This window comes from Urocitellus parryii, chromosome 2, assembly GCF_045843805.1.
Source record: "Urocitellus parryii isolate mUroPar1 chromosome 2, mUroPar1.hap1, whole genome shotgun sequence".
Classification (NCBI taxonomy): domain Eukaryota; kingdom Metazoa; phylum Chordata; class Mammalia; order Rodentia; family Sciuridae; genus Urocitellus; species Urocitellus parryii.
Window position 1 is genome coordinate 201845952 of NC_135532.1, and position 16701 is coordinate 201862652.

Sequence of the window (16701 nt, forward strand, 5' to 3'; positions counted from 1 at the left end):
TGTTTCCACTCTTTTATAAAACAGCATGTTGGCACATATTCTTTGGTTGATTTCATCAGTAAATTAACATCAATGAGAACAATTAAAGGGAGTGTTCTTGCAGGTCACCAAGTCTACTTTGCAGGATGTACAGCCCAGCCAGCACAGAGGCAATAGTCTGGAGGCTATAAAGCCAAATAAGTCCAGATTTGGCCTTTTATCTTGGCTTTATCATGTATAATTGCATGTTTATTTTCATTTATGAACCTCAATTTTCTTAGTCTAAAGAGGAGATTACAATAGTTCCCTTCTCATTAAAGTCATTCTAAGGATTACTGGTGTAAAGCATGCAACAAAACTAGCAGAAGACTCAATTTATACTAAACTTTTAATGAATTTTAACTATTATTTTTAGTATTCTTATTGCAGAAATGACCAAAGCTAGAACTTCTCTATTATAAGAAAAATACAGGATTTTCTTTCTTTTTTTTTTTAATTAAGCTGACATGTTGGAGTCTTTCATTAAAAAGAAGAATTTTCATAGCTAGATAAGAAAATAGTGACTAAACAAGCAATTTGTTGACAATGGATTGACAAAAAAGGAAATGCCTTTGAAAAATGTTCTTATGGCATTGAAATGAAATGGGTACTAGATTAAGATTAAAGTTATCAGGGTGCTAGTCTTTCCTTGGTCACTAAATTGGTGAGTGACCTTGTATAAGTCATTTCAGGGACTTAGTTTCTTTATTAATTAAATTTTTTTATTGTCATTTCCAGCTTTAAAACTGTAATATATGGTTGAGCTACTTTGAACTATAAAGTTAGAAACTTCTTTTAATTGGAATCCAGAGAACTTTGCCAATTTTGCTCTTATGTGTCTTAGAGAGGATGACTAGGAAGAACTATAATGGGAATTCTTATGCAAATGATTTTTATAAACATGTTCCCAGGGAAACTATATAAGGCAGTAAAGAAAACAGGAGAAGGAAGGGGAAAGAAGTTAAGCACTGGTATCCTTAGACAAAGTGTAGCTCTAGTGTGTTACTGTGGGAACATCTGGAACAGAAACTGCACCACAAGGTCTATTCCACCCTTTTGGCAAGAAAGGACGCCTCTGTATTCCTGTACCAATCTCCTGGATGCCAAGGTTGAAAGAAATTGGCTCCAATTACCCAAGCCCTAAACAGCAGCATCTGTAGCAGTCCAAGAAATTCTTAGGTGTCCAGAAGAGTCACCAACAACTTCTAGAACATGGTATTTGATATATAACATATTTAAAGCACTTCAACTTATGCAAAAGCCTTCCATAAATCAACCTCACCATCATAGGACATCATTGGATGCAACTTTTAAATTCTATAACTTTATCTTTTACTGAGCAAATGCTGTGAACTTTGTAAAAATGTCTGCTTGATCTTTACTAACTCATGTTTACAAAATTTACTTTCTTCTCTGTTTTCTGAAGGTTTCAAGGCCCCTACTCTTGTGGATCCCAAGGCAATTTACGGAGATGGTCCTAAGATATACTCTTACATTATAAAATACACAAGTTAAAACCAAAGTAAGATACAGAAAGCCTTATAAACTGACTGTAGGATATGTTTCTCTTTTCTTGGTAATTCTTATTTTTGAAATCTAAGTCATTGTCTTCTTTTTCCACAACAAGTGTCAACTTTATCAGAAGCATATATTATGTTAGAAAATATCTTTTGGGAGAAAAATGTAAAACTCATAGCAAATTGAAGTTTTTCTTTAAAAAAAGCAGCAGAGAAAAAAAGTGTTCATCTTTTAAAAAAAAAAAGAAGAAGAAGAAGAAGAAGAAGAAGAAGAGAAAAGTAAAACCTCTTCCCAAGGTTACCATTCATTTTACTGGAACACATTATCTAGTAAGAGATTACATGGTGTTTCTGGGACGCTAACTTTCAGTGTTGCCTGTATAACTACTATGGCCTAGTGTAAACCCTGGGAGACTATGACTCATTTTCCTTTTAGGTTTCTAGAATAGAATATCCCTGGTTTTCATTTCCTTTGAGATAAATCACATTATTTTTTTGACACTCTTGCATTATTTCCACCAGAATGCCTCCCTCAAAGGGCTGATTTATTTCCATCAGTGTGGCAAGAAATAGGAGATCTCAAATTTTAGAAGCTTTTATGTGTAAAATGAGTTACTGAAAGTTTTTCCTATAAGAAAGGGAAATTAGTTTTAAAATTTGTCATCTTCTGACCCAGATGCTCTATTAATGAAATTAACATAAGATTTTTAAAAAGAATTTAAACTCCATCTAAATATATGTAATTTAGTCCTAATTTGGTCTGAAGACTTAATTTATGTGTTATTGAACTTGTGTAAACTTATCTCTTCTTTCTCTTTTTGAAACACAAATTTATATAAATGATGTCATCATTATTCCATTTTTAAGTGTATTTAGAAAAACTCTAAAAGCTTTGGAACATTAAGCAATAGAATTCATTTCATGGTCTGTGAACGAATGTGAACTTCATAGTTACTTTGATGTGTAGCATTTATTTTCTGGCTAGAACATTTGTGGTAAGTTGAATCTCACCTTATATAGCTAATTCAGAAATTTCTTAATTTTGTTAATCTTCCATTATAACTGTTTATTAAAATATAATGTCACTTTGCAACAGAAGAAAGTGCTAATCCACATTTTGGATTGTAATAGAGTTCCTGTATTAATACTCTCATTTTCAGGCACTTAGAAGTCATGCATGTTTATTTAATATTGAAATATAACAGAAATATCAATCCAAAAGTATTATTTTTCTTAACCTTCAATCCTTAAATGAGAGCAGAGCCTACTCCAGAAACAAATATACTACATCTGTTTTAACCGGTGTGGATGAGGCCCTGTGGGGTAATGCATTACTTTAGATTTCAAAACTAACAATCTTCAGACCAGTAGTTCTCCATGATATAAAGTACCAGACATCAAGTATAAAGATTTTACTTCAGTGAAGCTTATTTAGGATATTTTACTATATGACAAGCTTGTCAGCTTGTGAACTCTATTGAAACAAGTATCTCCCCAACTCAGAAGAAGCTGTTGGAATCTCTCTTGAGTACCACACAGTCAGCAGGTTTCCTCATCACGGATCATCACAGAAAGCAATTTGTTGGTTTATTTGGAAGGAATATTCATGCTCAATCCCATTTTTCAATACTTTGCAATTTCTTCAAAAGCTTTGTTTAATGTAGAGTTATGAACAAGTTATCTTTTTTTTTTCGTTTTTAAAGATTGATGCATAACAGAAAGTGTGTCTAGGGTATTTGATGATTAGATACTCTCAAAGTAAATAGGCCGTGATAAAATACAGTTGAAATCATCATTTTAAATTAAAGAATCATACAAAAGCATTGAATTTGGATATTTAGATGCTGAAGAATACATAGGGAATATTTTACATTCACAAAGGATTTGCTTCCTAACCCCCTTTTCCTTATATCATCCATTCCCCAAACATAAGCATGCACACATTCTTTTGAAGTATGTGAAGGTGAAATCATAGCAGGCATGCCCCTCAGTCTATGCCTGTGGGCATGGTTTTAAACATAAACCCCAATGGGGTCTATTTCTGTTAAAATGCATAGACAAGATCATGTTTTTTAAAATTCACAGGCGAAGAACTCAATAAAAGTGAGGTCAATACATGTTTATATGTGCATACAAATACTTACACAGAAACTCATAAATGTATAATATATTTATGCTACTTGCAAAGATGGGCAATTAAACAATGTGCAATTGAGCATGTAAAACTGAGGTCCAGTCAGCAGATGGGAGTGTATTTGAGAGTAAAGCTGCCAATTCATGCTATAATGCAATATGCTTATACTAAAAAAAAAAAAAAAAAAAAAAAATGCATCATACATGAAAGAAACAAAAGAAAAGTTTGCTTTCTTTGTTTAATTTCAAAAGGAGGCCCCTTTTTTTTTAAAGGGGTATTGTTTTCATTACAAGAGAAAAAGCAATAATGACCTAATTGCTAGGAAACATGCATACAACATGAGACTTGGGAATCTGAGTTCTTGAAAGCCAGAGCCAGAGCTTTTCTCTAATACCTTTATTTTCAGAGTGTCTTTTCTCAAGGGGAAAACATATCTCTACAGCCTTCATCTCATTAATCCTCACATGATCATTGTTAAAGGAGTCAGGCAGCCAGGACTGCTATAGATTCCACCAGTGAAACAGACAGACAAGGGCTACAAGAATGACTTGATTGAAATTATAGAGCAAGTCAGGGGCACAGCTGGCGCAAGGATCTGGGTTTGCTGTGTGCCAGAGCTTTCTTCTACCCGACAAAACATATTGCCTAAAGCTGAGAATCCCACAGTGTTCTTGATTACGTATTTTCAAATTATAGTTCACGTTAGAGATTCCTATTAAAAATCGAATATGGCAGCAGGCCTAGTGATCATTTAGGAAACCCCAGGTTTCAAGCCAGTGGAAAAGCTAAGAAGCAGAGCTGGAGGAATGAAATATATCAAATGTAGGTGGGGATGAAAAGTCCAAATGGCTGTCTAGTGGATCTTTCTGTATGGAGGGAAATGTGCTAGGTGCTATGCTGGCTAATCAGTACTACCCAGAGGGTATTCACCAGGAGTGTGTCTGTCTGCTTGTTTTTTTGTTTGTTTGTGTTTGTTTGTTTGACCAGTGACTTCTTGTGAAAGCTTCATTTCTAAGTTGCTGGAGTAGATGGATGAAGAATAGGGAAATATACAGCTACTTGAGAAGCCCAAGGGCTGGTTGAAATGAACTCCCTCCTAAAGAACAGGGAAAGAGGCTCTCCTGGGAAGAATTCAGTGGGCTTCCTCTTGTCTCACTTGGATTTTTTTTTTTAAGACGTAGTACAGTAGGAACAGACTTTTCCCTCATAAATTATTGATATTCTAAAGCTGTTTTAATTGTTTTCCCTTCAGTACTGTATAGAGAGACCCAATAGCGATTCTCACTGCAATATTAGCATATATTTAAGTGTGCCATAACACCAAGGGAACACATGTAATTTTCTTGAACAATATGCTTCTTTAACTTCAAGAAATATGATTTAAATTAGTAATAAAGATGAGAAGTTATCTTAGATTATAAAATTGCTTTTTATGCTGAAATATTATGTAGGAAAATAAGAAAAGAATACATTTATGTGCAATTGAAGTTAATCATATGAAAGCATGATTGAACATTGAAATATATGATTTGCAGACAGATAAATTATAGCAAGAGAGTCTTGATCACCAATGCAAAAATGTTTTTAAAAAGTCTTAGAATATATAGTTTGAAACACTTTAAGTACAATAATTATTGATACTGTTTTTCTACTAGGTATAGAGTTTTTGAATATTTTAAATAAAAATATTTTTAATATAGCAAATGTCAAGCTTTTTGACCTTAAGACTGATTTACATTTTTAAAAATTATAAAGCACCCCAAATTACATTCATGTTGATTATACCTATCAATATTTTTTATTAGAAATGAAAGACAAGAAAATTTTGAAATGTTTATTTATTCATTTACTAAAATAAAAATAATAAACATATTGTATTTCAACATATGCAATACTTTTTCATGAAAACATATTATTTCCAAAACAAAAGACTTTAGTGAGAAGAGTAGCATTGTTCTATATTTCTATCAATCTGCTCATTGGCCTCCTGAACTGTCTGGCTGTATTTTCATGTCTGCTTGTGCCTTCAGTTGGTTGTGAGGTCACACACAATGTGGCTTTTGGAAACCCCACTGTTACTCATAAGAAAATGAGACTGAAAAGGCAAATAACACATGAGCATTGTTACAGAAAGAGTGTGACCTTGTGGATCCCTGAGGAGATCTCATGACTACCCAAATTACACTGAAAATAGTTAGAGTCCCAGACAAAGATGGTGGAGTCTTCATTTCTATTTCTGGTAACAACATCAGCCAGACATTTTACTTTGGGTTATGCATTCTCTTTGGAAAAAGGAAGCTGTTAGATGAGATGATCTCTGATGTCATTTCTCTGCTTCTCATTTATTTAAAACCTATGTCATCACTGGGTTGGTCCATATCCATTAATATATTTTTGTATATGAAAAATAATTATGATGAAGGTAAAATAAAAAAGAAGCTTAAAATTAAATAGTGGTGTGGTACTGAGTGGTTGTCATCACTTCTACATGGATGCGTATTTGTGTAACTAGTTTTTCTGGAGAAGTAAAGACAAAGGAACAATCTATACCTCCCTGGGCTGCTGAGGTAACCCTCAGAAGGTGGGTGACTTGTACTCCATCTAAATTTGTGTTCCAGATCTGAGAAGAGCTGTTTCTGGGGTCAGACCAACTTATAAGCAAATGTCATCTCCCCTATTTAGTAATTGTTGATATTTGTCAAATTATTTAACTTCTCTCTTTTGATGTTTTCAGCTGTTAAAAAGTAATAATAACAATCTCATATGATCCTTAGGCAAATCACATAAAGGATTAAGCATAGTTTAAAACACAGCAAGAAGTAGGCACTCAACAACTTATAATGCTATTTTTAACAGAAAGTTCCTCCCAACGTCCTTCATTATACTTAAGTATATTGTTGTTGTTATTGTTGTTATTATAGTAAGTATTCCTATCTAAAATGCTTGATATTACCATGAAATTTATTTGTGCTTCACATATACTTTATCCACAGAGTCTGATGATAATTTTATGCAAAATATTTAATAATTTTGTGCATGAAATAAAGTTTCATAAAATAATTTTTCACTTGTAGCACCATGTCAGCACTAAGAATGTTTTGAATTTTGAAACATTTCAGAGTTTGGATTTTCAGATTAGGAATGAAGAATCTATATTTTTCTATTTGAACTCTTCAGATAGCAGTTTTTCCAAATGCGATTGTCCTTATTATAGTAAAACCTTACCACAAAATAGAGGTTGGGTGGGAAGCACAGATATATCTCTAGTCTCACTGCCAAGGAATAAACACTCAATGTTCTGATGTGTACTTCCATTCCATTATTTAACCTATATTTATTTTTAAATAGTAATTTATTATACTTGAAGATGTTAGAGTATACTTCCATCTCCTATGTTATATAGTTTCCCATACCAAAAATGAATTAGTCCACAATGGAATATTTTATACCCTGAATTGCAATGTATCATAAGATGTTTATGATTTTCTTAATTATTTTTCAACTTGAGACTATTCCTGGCTTTATACTATTGTGATAAACATGTCATCGTTGACTGATCTTAGTACATATATTCCATCTCTTTTGAAATTCCTTTCAGTAAGTCACTGTCATAAACACAAATGTAGAAGCATCTAAGTTCTTGTACTTCTGTGAGTTCATGTCAAATAATTTCTGAGGGCTTAGTTTCAAACCTCGTCATGGCCTGTTCTTAAACTATCCCTGAGTTATCTTATCTATTCCCTTAGCATTATAGTCTCACAAATTTGTATATCCAGCCCTGAGCTTCTGAGGTCCAGACTCATATATACATTTCCCTACCTGATGTTTCTATTTGGATGTATCACAAGCATCAAAAATATAACATGTCCCAAACTGACTCTTTTCTCCCCTTAACTCTTTCCCTTCTTCATGTATTTTCTGTCCATGAATAACAACCGAAAATTTCCTCTAAGTTACTAAAGTCAAGAACATGGAAGTCATATTTAGTTTCAACCTTTCTGTCTCATTTTATACCAATCCATCTTAAGTTGCTAAGTACTATGACTTATCTGTATACATAGACCTTTCTATATGCAGACTTTTCTGTATATAGTGAAAAGTACCTTCCTATACTTCTTTTTCATTGTCACAAAGGAAGAGACTTACCTTTGGGCTTGATGCCATTTTCTTTTGAAAGTGTTCTTAAAATTTTGAAGATCATGGGAATTGCATTTCCATGCAATCTAGGGGTATCTATTTAAAACAGGAAGACCTATTCCTAAAATGTAGAAAGACTTGGAAATAATTAAAGAAATAGAACCTGGTTTGGCATGGTTTCGAGTGTGAAGGGACTTGCTTTGATGTCAATCTTTTTATGGAGGAGTCTGAGAGTGTATTAACATAAGGAGGTCAAAGGAATGGGGATGATTTGTTAGCCTGTGTGAAACTCAATGATCTTCAGTTAATTACTACCAAAGAAACCTGTAAAATATCTTTTAGTAAACTGTCTCTCTCCTTTCTGGAAAAAAAATAGATGAAAACCATCTTAACCATAACCCCTTATGCATACTTTTCTAGATTATAAAGTTAAAATCAGTCCAAATACCCAAATTTTAATGCCAGGAAAAATGATATAGTTTGGAGAGAAAAGACAGCACAAAAGTTCCCAGATTGGACCATAAGTTTGATAAAGTTATTTCATTGTATGAGTGTTAGATTCTCACCCCCCAAAAAATTGGTTTATCTTTGCCTTCCTCCGAATGGAAACTACATTATACAATTTTCTTTCCATGAATAACTGAATAGTTTATATAATTTATTTCCACCAAATTTAATGGAAATAAGTGAGAAAATATTATGTCTTAAATTTGTTTTTCTTATAACAAAAAGACCCTTCTCTGAATATTCAGGAAAAAATCTATAATAATATAGTTGATCATAAAACACAAAATCATATTTGAAATGTGCATTTGCTTAATAACAGTCATTAAATGAATTAGAGAAAATTCCTTTAGAATATCTAGTATTTGGCAAATAAACAGAAGAGCTGTAGGTGATCTGCATTTGTGTAACACTCCATTTAATGAAGGTAAATATTTCAATAAATTAAATTGGTTTGGCTTAAAGGAGCTACACCATCTTCTCTTTATTCTTATCATAATGAAGAATATAATATATATAAGCTTCTGAAGCATCACAAATCACCCTAATAGTTAGTAGCTTCAAGCAACAGGTTATTATTTCATATGGTTCTATAGATTGTCTGAGCATTTCCTTTTTGAAGCCTGTTACAGCTGAAGATAGATAGTCTAGGATAGCTTCAGGCGGTTGCCTGAATGTCACATTACATAATGGAGATGATTTGGCTATAATCATTCAGCAGAATAGCCTAGGCTTGTTCACATGTAGAATTCTAAGTACAGAAAATAAGAGCATACTCAAGTAAACAAATCATTTGGAGCCTCTATGTCATATTTGTTAATGTCATTTGTAAAAATAGGTTTTATTACCAAGCCTAGATTCAAGAGATGAATTAAAGAAATAGACTTCTCTTGGTAGGAAAAGCTACAAAATAAGTTGAAAGATGTATCAGTAGATAGAAAGGTAGGTAGGTAACTAGATAGGTAGGTAGGTAGGTAGATAGATGATAGATAGATAGATAGATAGATAGATAGATAGATAGATAGATAGACAGACATGAATGTTGAATCAGTTTTTTCAATTTGCAATCTACAAACTGCTTTCTGACTACAGAGTATTCCTCCTATATGAAAAATGTGCTTACTTCTCCCAGGATTCCAAAAGACTTACTCAATTATGAAATCTGACTTGAAGTCCAGGTTCTGGGTGGTGTTTCTACAAGAGATAGGATGACTTATTGAATGCAGCTTCTCTTCTGTTTACTAACAAGGTAAGTCAACTAGTGTCAACCTACCTAATATATAGGATGAAATAGTATCAAGATAATTGCACTGGATGTTTCTAATCAGAAAGGACAAGAATAGGAGGCACATAAAAGTATTTGATCTAATCAGTTCTGAAATTCATCCAGGTACATGTTGAAAGATCCTCTACTCTGGGTCTGTGAATGTTCCTTGAGTAGTGTTTATATTCACTCCTTAAGAAGAATCTACTTGTTTATTTTCCTCTGAGATTCTTGGCTCTATGTATAGGATTTCTTATAAGATTTTAAATTTTTTTACCTAAAAATATGCAGAATTCTCTGTCTTATTTCTGCCTACGAAATGTTGGAGACTCAGAAATCTTTCTTTTTTTTTAACTATTACAATTCTTTCTAGTACAGCCTGTATGCTTTTATTATTTAGTATATTGGTCTTCAAAACTTCATGGATTGCCTATAATCTGATTCATATCTATTCTATATAATTCCTAAAATTTGCTATTACTATAATTCCCATCCAATTTTTTTTGTTTGTTTGTTTTCAAATCAGGCATCTCTATACTTTGGATGTGGTAGGCTGCTATTAAAAAAATGTCCTTAAGAGTGTTCAGAATCTATTTGTTTTACTGAGCATTCTTACATCTAGCATAGCATTTTTAGAAGTCTTAAAGAATGGTCTCATAGCCAAACCTTCAACTGTATACTTACCCTAAGGCTATTGTCTATTTTGTGAATAGAAACCAGTTTAGGAGACTAAAAATTAAAAAACAAATTTTCAATCCAGAAAATCCTGGTTTATTTTTATTTCTTCTAAAACCTTTGCAAATAAAACAATTCATATTTTTAGCTTCTCTCATTTTCACAAATATTATATATGACTATATTTTTGGCACTTTCGGTGCCATACCATAAAATCTCCTTAGTTTCACAAGCTCACTGGGTACATTTTCTATCTTTAAAGTTTCTGCAGATTAGAGTTTTGCCAAATATTTTACTATGACATAATTTTGCTTGCCATTTTTCCAAAATTTACTGACATTTTCTCCACTAACATTTTCTTTACTGTTTTTTCAGCCTCCATCTACTATCTGAATTCAAAGCCAATAATACATATTTTAGTATTTTTCAGTACATATTTTAGGTTTCGCTATAGCAATGTCCCACTCCAAGTACCAGTTTTTATATATTAGCCCTTGTTGTGTTAAACAGTTTGCCTTAAGCAATACATATTTATTATTGTCTATGCTTCTGTGGGTTGCATTGTTTGTTTTTCTCTGAGCCAGCTTGGCAGGTACTCTATGTTTTCTGATAGCCACATTCATAATCAGGCTATCAGTTTCAGGAATGACTTTGCCCCATGTCTCTTCAACTAGCAGGTTATCATAGGCCCATTCAGTGATGGCAAGATTCCCAATATCAGAAAAAAAAATCAAATTCCATTTTGCCTCTGCTAATGTCATTTTTAATTTGTTCCTTTGCCCAAAGCAGGCCTTGTGCTTAATCCCAGATTCAAGAGGTTCAGAAAATTCTCTTACCTCTCAATGGATGGAGCTGCTAGGTCATATAAAAAGGGGATAATGTAGAACAGGTATGTTTAGCTAGCATTTTTGCTGTTGTAACCTAAAGATCTGACAAGGACCAATTTATTTTAGGGCTCATGGTTTCATAGGTGTCAGACCTAGGTAGCCACCTCCATTCCTCAGGGCCCTAGATAAGGCAGGACATCATGGTAGAAAAGTGTGTCAGAGGAAAGTAGCCCTGCATCACATCAGAAAGCAGAGAAAGACAGAGCTTCTTTCATAAACAAAATATAGACCCAAAGGGGCACACCCCCATCAATCTACCTCCTTCAGCCACACACTCTACTTGCCTATGGTTACCACTCAGTTAAACCCTATCAGGGAATTAATTCACTGATTGGGTTAACACTTTCATAACCCAATCATTTCATCTCTAAACCTTCTTGCATTTTCTCACACATGAGCTTTTGGGAGACATCACATATCTAAACCATAACAGTATAGGAGTTTTTGGGCAAATTTTGCAATCAATTGCAGCAAGTATATTTTGTGTAAAACCTAGGAATGATTTTTTTTTATTGCTAGTCTAATCATTGAAGTTTGATAAATTATCTCTGCTGGATTTATGGGAAAGATAATTATTACTACTTACAGAAATTATCTAAGATTATGAGAATCTAAACATTTGTGAGATTAACTAAATTGAATGATAAATATTAATATCTTTTAAAAGACCTTGTAAACTGGAGACAGGGTTGCAAATCATGTGAACTTAGTCATTCCATTTACTTCACCTTAATAAAATTATAAAAGGTTATATCTCTTACAAACACTAGATATCAGTTTTGATTGTGTTATTCTGTATGACCAATTTAAGTATAGTTTCAAAGATTATTAATTAACTTTAAGACCTTGGGCTAGTGTTAAATTCAATTAATGAATAAATGATCTCTCCAATTAAAGTGTAAAATTCAACAAATTATATTTATATTCCTATATGATGATAAGATAATATTTTAAAGCCAAAGTTGAAAACTTTGTCATCCAATCATATGTTTATATAACTTTGTGTAATCCTAGATCTAAATCATTAGTCAAATAAAGCTTTTGATATCAACAAAGGACTGATTGTTAAAAATGTATTTTGAAGTGTTCAATATATTTAAAGAACATATTACATTATTCTCAATAATTGCTAAGGTAACAGATTTCCTTAATACTAAGATTCTAACATATTGTGTTTATAAATAATTTGTTAATAAATTATAAAAGTCTCTTACTTCTATTTTAATAAATAGTCCCCAATTCACAATGGTTCAATCTACAATTATGTTTTTACTTTATGATGGTGCCAAAGTGTACCCATACAATCATTCTGTTTTTCACTTTTAGTACTGTGTACAATAAATTACAAGAGTTATCACTATTTGCAGATGACATGATTCTATACCTAGCAGACCCAAAAGGGTCTACAAAGAAACTATTAGAGCTAATAAATGAATTCAGCAAAGTGGCAGGATATAAAATCAACACGCATAAATCAAAAGCTTTCCTGTATATCAGCGACAAATCTTCTGAAATGGAAATGAGGACAACCACTCCATTCATAATATCCTCAAAAAAAAATAAAATACTTGGGAATCAACCTAACAAAAGAGGTGAAAGACTTATACAATGAAAACTACAGAACCCTAAAGAGAGAAATAGAAGAAGATCTTAGAAGATGGAAAAATATACCCTGTTCATGGATAGGCAGAACCAACGTCATCAAAATGGTGATAGTACCAAAAATTCTCTATAGGTTTGATGCAATGCCAATCAAAATCCCAACGACATTTCTTGTAGAAATAGATAAAGCAATCATGAAATTCATATGGAAAAATAAAAGACCCAGAATAGCAAAAACAACTCTAAGCAAGAAGTGTGAATCAGGTGGTATAGCGACACCAGACTTCAAACTATACTACAGAGCAATAGTAACAAAAACAGCATGGTACTGGTACCAAAACAGGCGGGTGGACCAATGGTACAGAATAGAGGACACAGAAACCAACCCACAAAACTACAACTTTCTTATATTTGATAAAGGAGCTAAAAGCATGCAATGGAGGAAGGATAGCATCTTCAACAAATGGTGCTGGGAAAACTGGAAATCCATATGCAACAAAATGAAACTGAATCCATTCCTCTCGCCATGCACAAAAGTTAACTCAAAACGGATCAAGGAGCTTGATATCAAATCAGAGACACAGCATCTGATAGAAGAAAAAGTGGGCTACGATCTACATACTGTGGGGTCGGGCTCCAAATTCCTCTATAGGACACCCATAGCACAAGAGTTAATAACTAGAATCAAAAAATGGGACTTAAACTAAAAAGTTTTTTCTCAGCAAAAGAAACAATAAGAGAGGTAAATAGGGAGCCTACATCATGGGAACAAATCTTTACTCCTCACACTTCAGATAGAGCCCTAATATCCAGAGTATACAAAGAACTCAAAAAAATAAACAGTAAGAAAACAAATAACCCAATCAACAAATGGGCCAAGGACCTGAACAGACACTTCTCAGAGGAGGACATACAATCAACCAATAAGTACATGAAAAAATGCTCACCATCTCTAGCAGTCAGAGAAATGCAAATCAAAACCACCCTAAGATACCATCTCACTCCAGTAAAATTGGCAGCCATTATGAAGTCAAACAACAACGAGTGCTGGTGAGGATGTGGGGAAAAGGGTACACTTGTACATTGCTGGTGGGACTGCAAATTGGTGCGGCCAATTTGGAAAGCAGTATGGAGATTTCTTGGAAAGCTGGGAATGGAACCACCATTTGACTCAGCTATTCCCCTTCTCGGTCTATTCCCTAAAGACCTAAAAAGAGCATACTACAGGGACACTGCTACATTGATGTTCATAGCAGCACAATTCACAATAGCAAGACTGTGGAAGCAACCTAGATGCCCTTCAATAGACGAATGGATAAAAAAATGTGGCATTTATACACAATGGAGTATTACTCTGCATTAAAAAATGACAAAATCATAGAATTTGCAGGAAAATGGATGGCATTAGAGCAGATTATGCTAAGTGAAGCTAGCCAATCTCTAAAAAACAAATGCCAAATGTCTTCTTTGATATAAGGAGAGTAACTAAGAACAGAGTAGGGAGGAAGAACATGAGAAGAAGATTAACATTAAACAGGGATGAGAGGTGGGAGGGAAAGGGAGAGAGAAGGGAAATTGCATGGAAATAGAAGGAGACCCTCAGGGTTATACAAAATTACATACAAGAGGAAGTGAGGGGAAAGGGAAAAAAAACAAGGGGGAGAAATGAATTACAGTAGATGGGGTAGAGAGAGAAGAGGGGAGGGGAGGGGAGGGGAGGGGAGGGAAGGGGGGATAGTAAAGGATAGGAAAGGCAGCAGAATACATCAGACACTAGTATGGCAATATGTAAAACAGTGGATGTGTAACCGATGTGATTCTGCAATCTGTATACGGGGTAAAAATGGGAGTTCATAACCCACTTGAATCAAAGTGTGAAATATGATATGTCAAGAACTATGTAATGTTTTGAACAACCAACAATAAATTTAAAAAAAAAAAAAAGAATTGTAAAAAAATAAAGAGTTATTCAACCCCAAATAGTCTTTATGTTAAATGACTGTGCCACACTATAGGTTAATGTAACTCTTATGAGCACATTTAGGCTGTTAGGAAGTTTGATAGGTTAAATGTGGTAAATGTATTGTATTATTCCAATTCATAATGTGTCTATTGAAAACTAACCTCATCAGAAATCAAGCAGCATCTGTAATCAAGACTGTAATAATTTACCTATTACTACTGCCAATATCTTGGTAGAATGATCCACTTCCTCTCCTCAAACTTTTCCATAATGCCTTTCCCAAACTCAGTCATGATATTCAAAATAATAAATGCGTAGATGTCTTTTACATCACCTCTCACTAGTGCAGTATTTGTTCGTTTACCTTCCAAAGGGAAGTGACTAGAGATAGAGAACATGTATATTCTCTGTATGCTAATTAGATCAACGCTCTTGAGAGAGAGAGCTACTCTATTTTTGAAACTAGCAGTATAGGAAGGGCAGTCAAATAAAAGAGAAAGTTCAGTTTCCTCTGTGTCAATTATGTATAAGTCATTATTAATATGAACATATTTCATAGTAAAATTCTGCAAAGATAAATTGAAGTATTCTTGTGTTCACATGCAACGCATGGCTGCACAAAATGTGCCAGAACAAACTGCTTTTTAAAAATATTTTTTCTCCAGGTTTTTAATACCCTTTTCAGTTGGTGGCACTGAATTTTAATGAATAACTTGAAGGTGCTGGAGGTTTTCCAGTGCCCTGGTATTCATAGTATGTTCTCATACTCAACGTAAACTTGATGCTTTTGGAAAAAAATAGTAGTGATTTTTGCCCAGTAGGTTTTTCCAGTCACTTCTGTTCTCATGATTTTGGTGACTTTTATGGAATTATCCAAGGCCATTCATTCATATAATCAGCAGGTGGTTCCTGCTTCACCCCACCCCACTGCCCCTTTAGTACCCTAAAGGTTTAGGATATATGAACTACAAAGAAATAACATCTTTGGAGGAAAGATCAAAGGGATGATAGTCTCAGTGAAGAATCATCAGAGGTAGTTGGCTCTTGATACTGAAAGGAGTAGGTTATTACTTAAAGGAACTGTAGGGTAGACTGAAGTTGCCATGATAGGAAGATATTTACCAAGCTATACAAGAGGATTAAACCAGGATTTCCAAAATCTTTGGTTGAGAAGCTGTTGGTTTCCTGCATGCAGAGTTCTGCCTTGAATTCTGGTGGGACAAAAATTAAATTTGGATTAAATGAAAATGACTGGGGAAGAATGATGGACATTTTTAAGTAAAATACTGATGATATTGTATATATTTCTAAATTTCTGATGGCCATATGGGGCATATCTTTTTCCTATTTTTTTTATTTTTATCCAAACCTATTTTTGCAAAACAAATTTGTACAAACTGGAATAAAACATCTGTTACTTTGTTAATTTCTTCTACCTGACTATTCAGAATTCAAGATAGCTATTCCATGAGATATTTAAGACAGATTATAACCCTATGAAGTAAAGACTTACTTTTGTGTAGAATAATAATGCTTATTATTAACACAATTTTTCTGGGGAAACTATTCACAACATGTTTGAATAATCAAATACTCAAAATGCCTTTGCTGAGTTTCTTCACTTTTCATGGTATAATAGTTAGTCATTTGCAAAGATACAAACCCACTTACTTCTAGGATAGAATTAGATAAACAAAATTATGTATGAACTATCACATTTGAGAACAAATCTTATTTAATTAGTTAAAGCAAGTCCACAATTAAATGAAAAGTTCAATATGAAAATAATGCCCAAAAATCCATTTAAGAAACTTGTCTGTACCTACTCTACAACTTACAGAGTCTTTCCTAACAGGTAATAATGATCATCACTTTCTGGGAAATCAAGAACATTAGCAAACTTGGGAATCTCAAGTTTGGATTTAAAGACAAGTCCCTTTTTGTATTGTAGGTGAAACACAATATAGACTGCCACAGTCTGGCTGGGCACAAAATCAGGA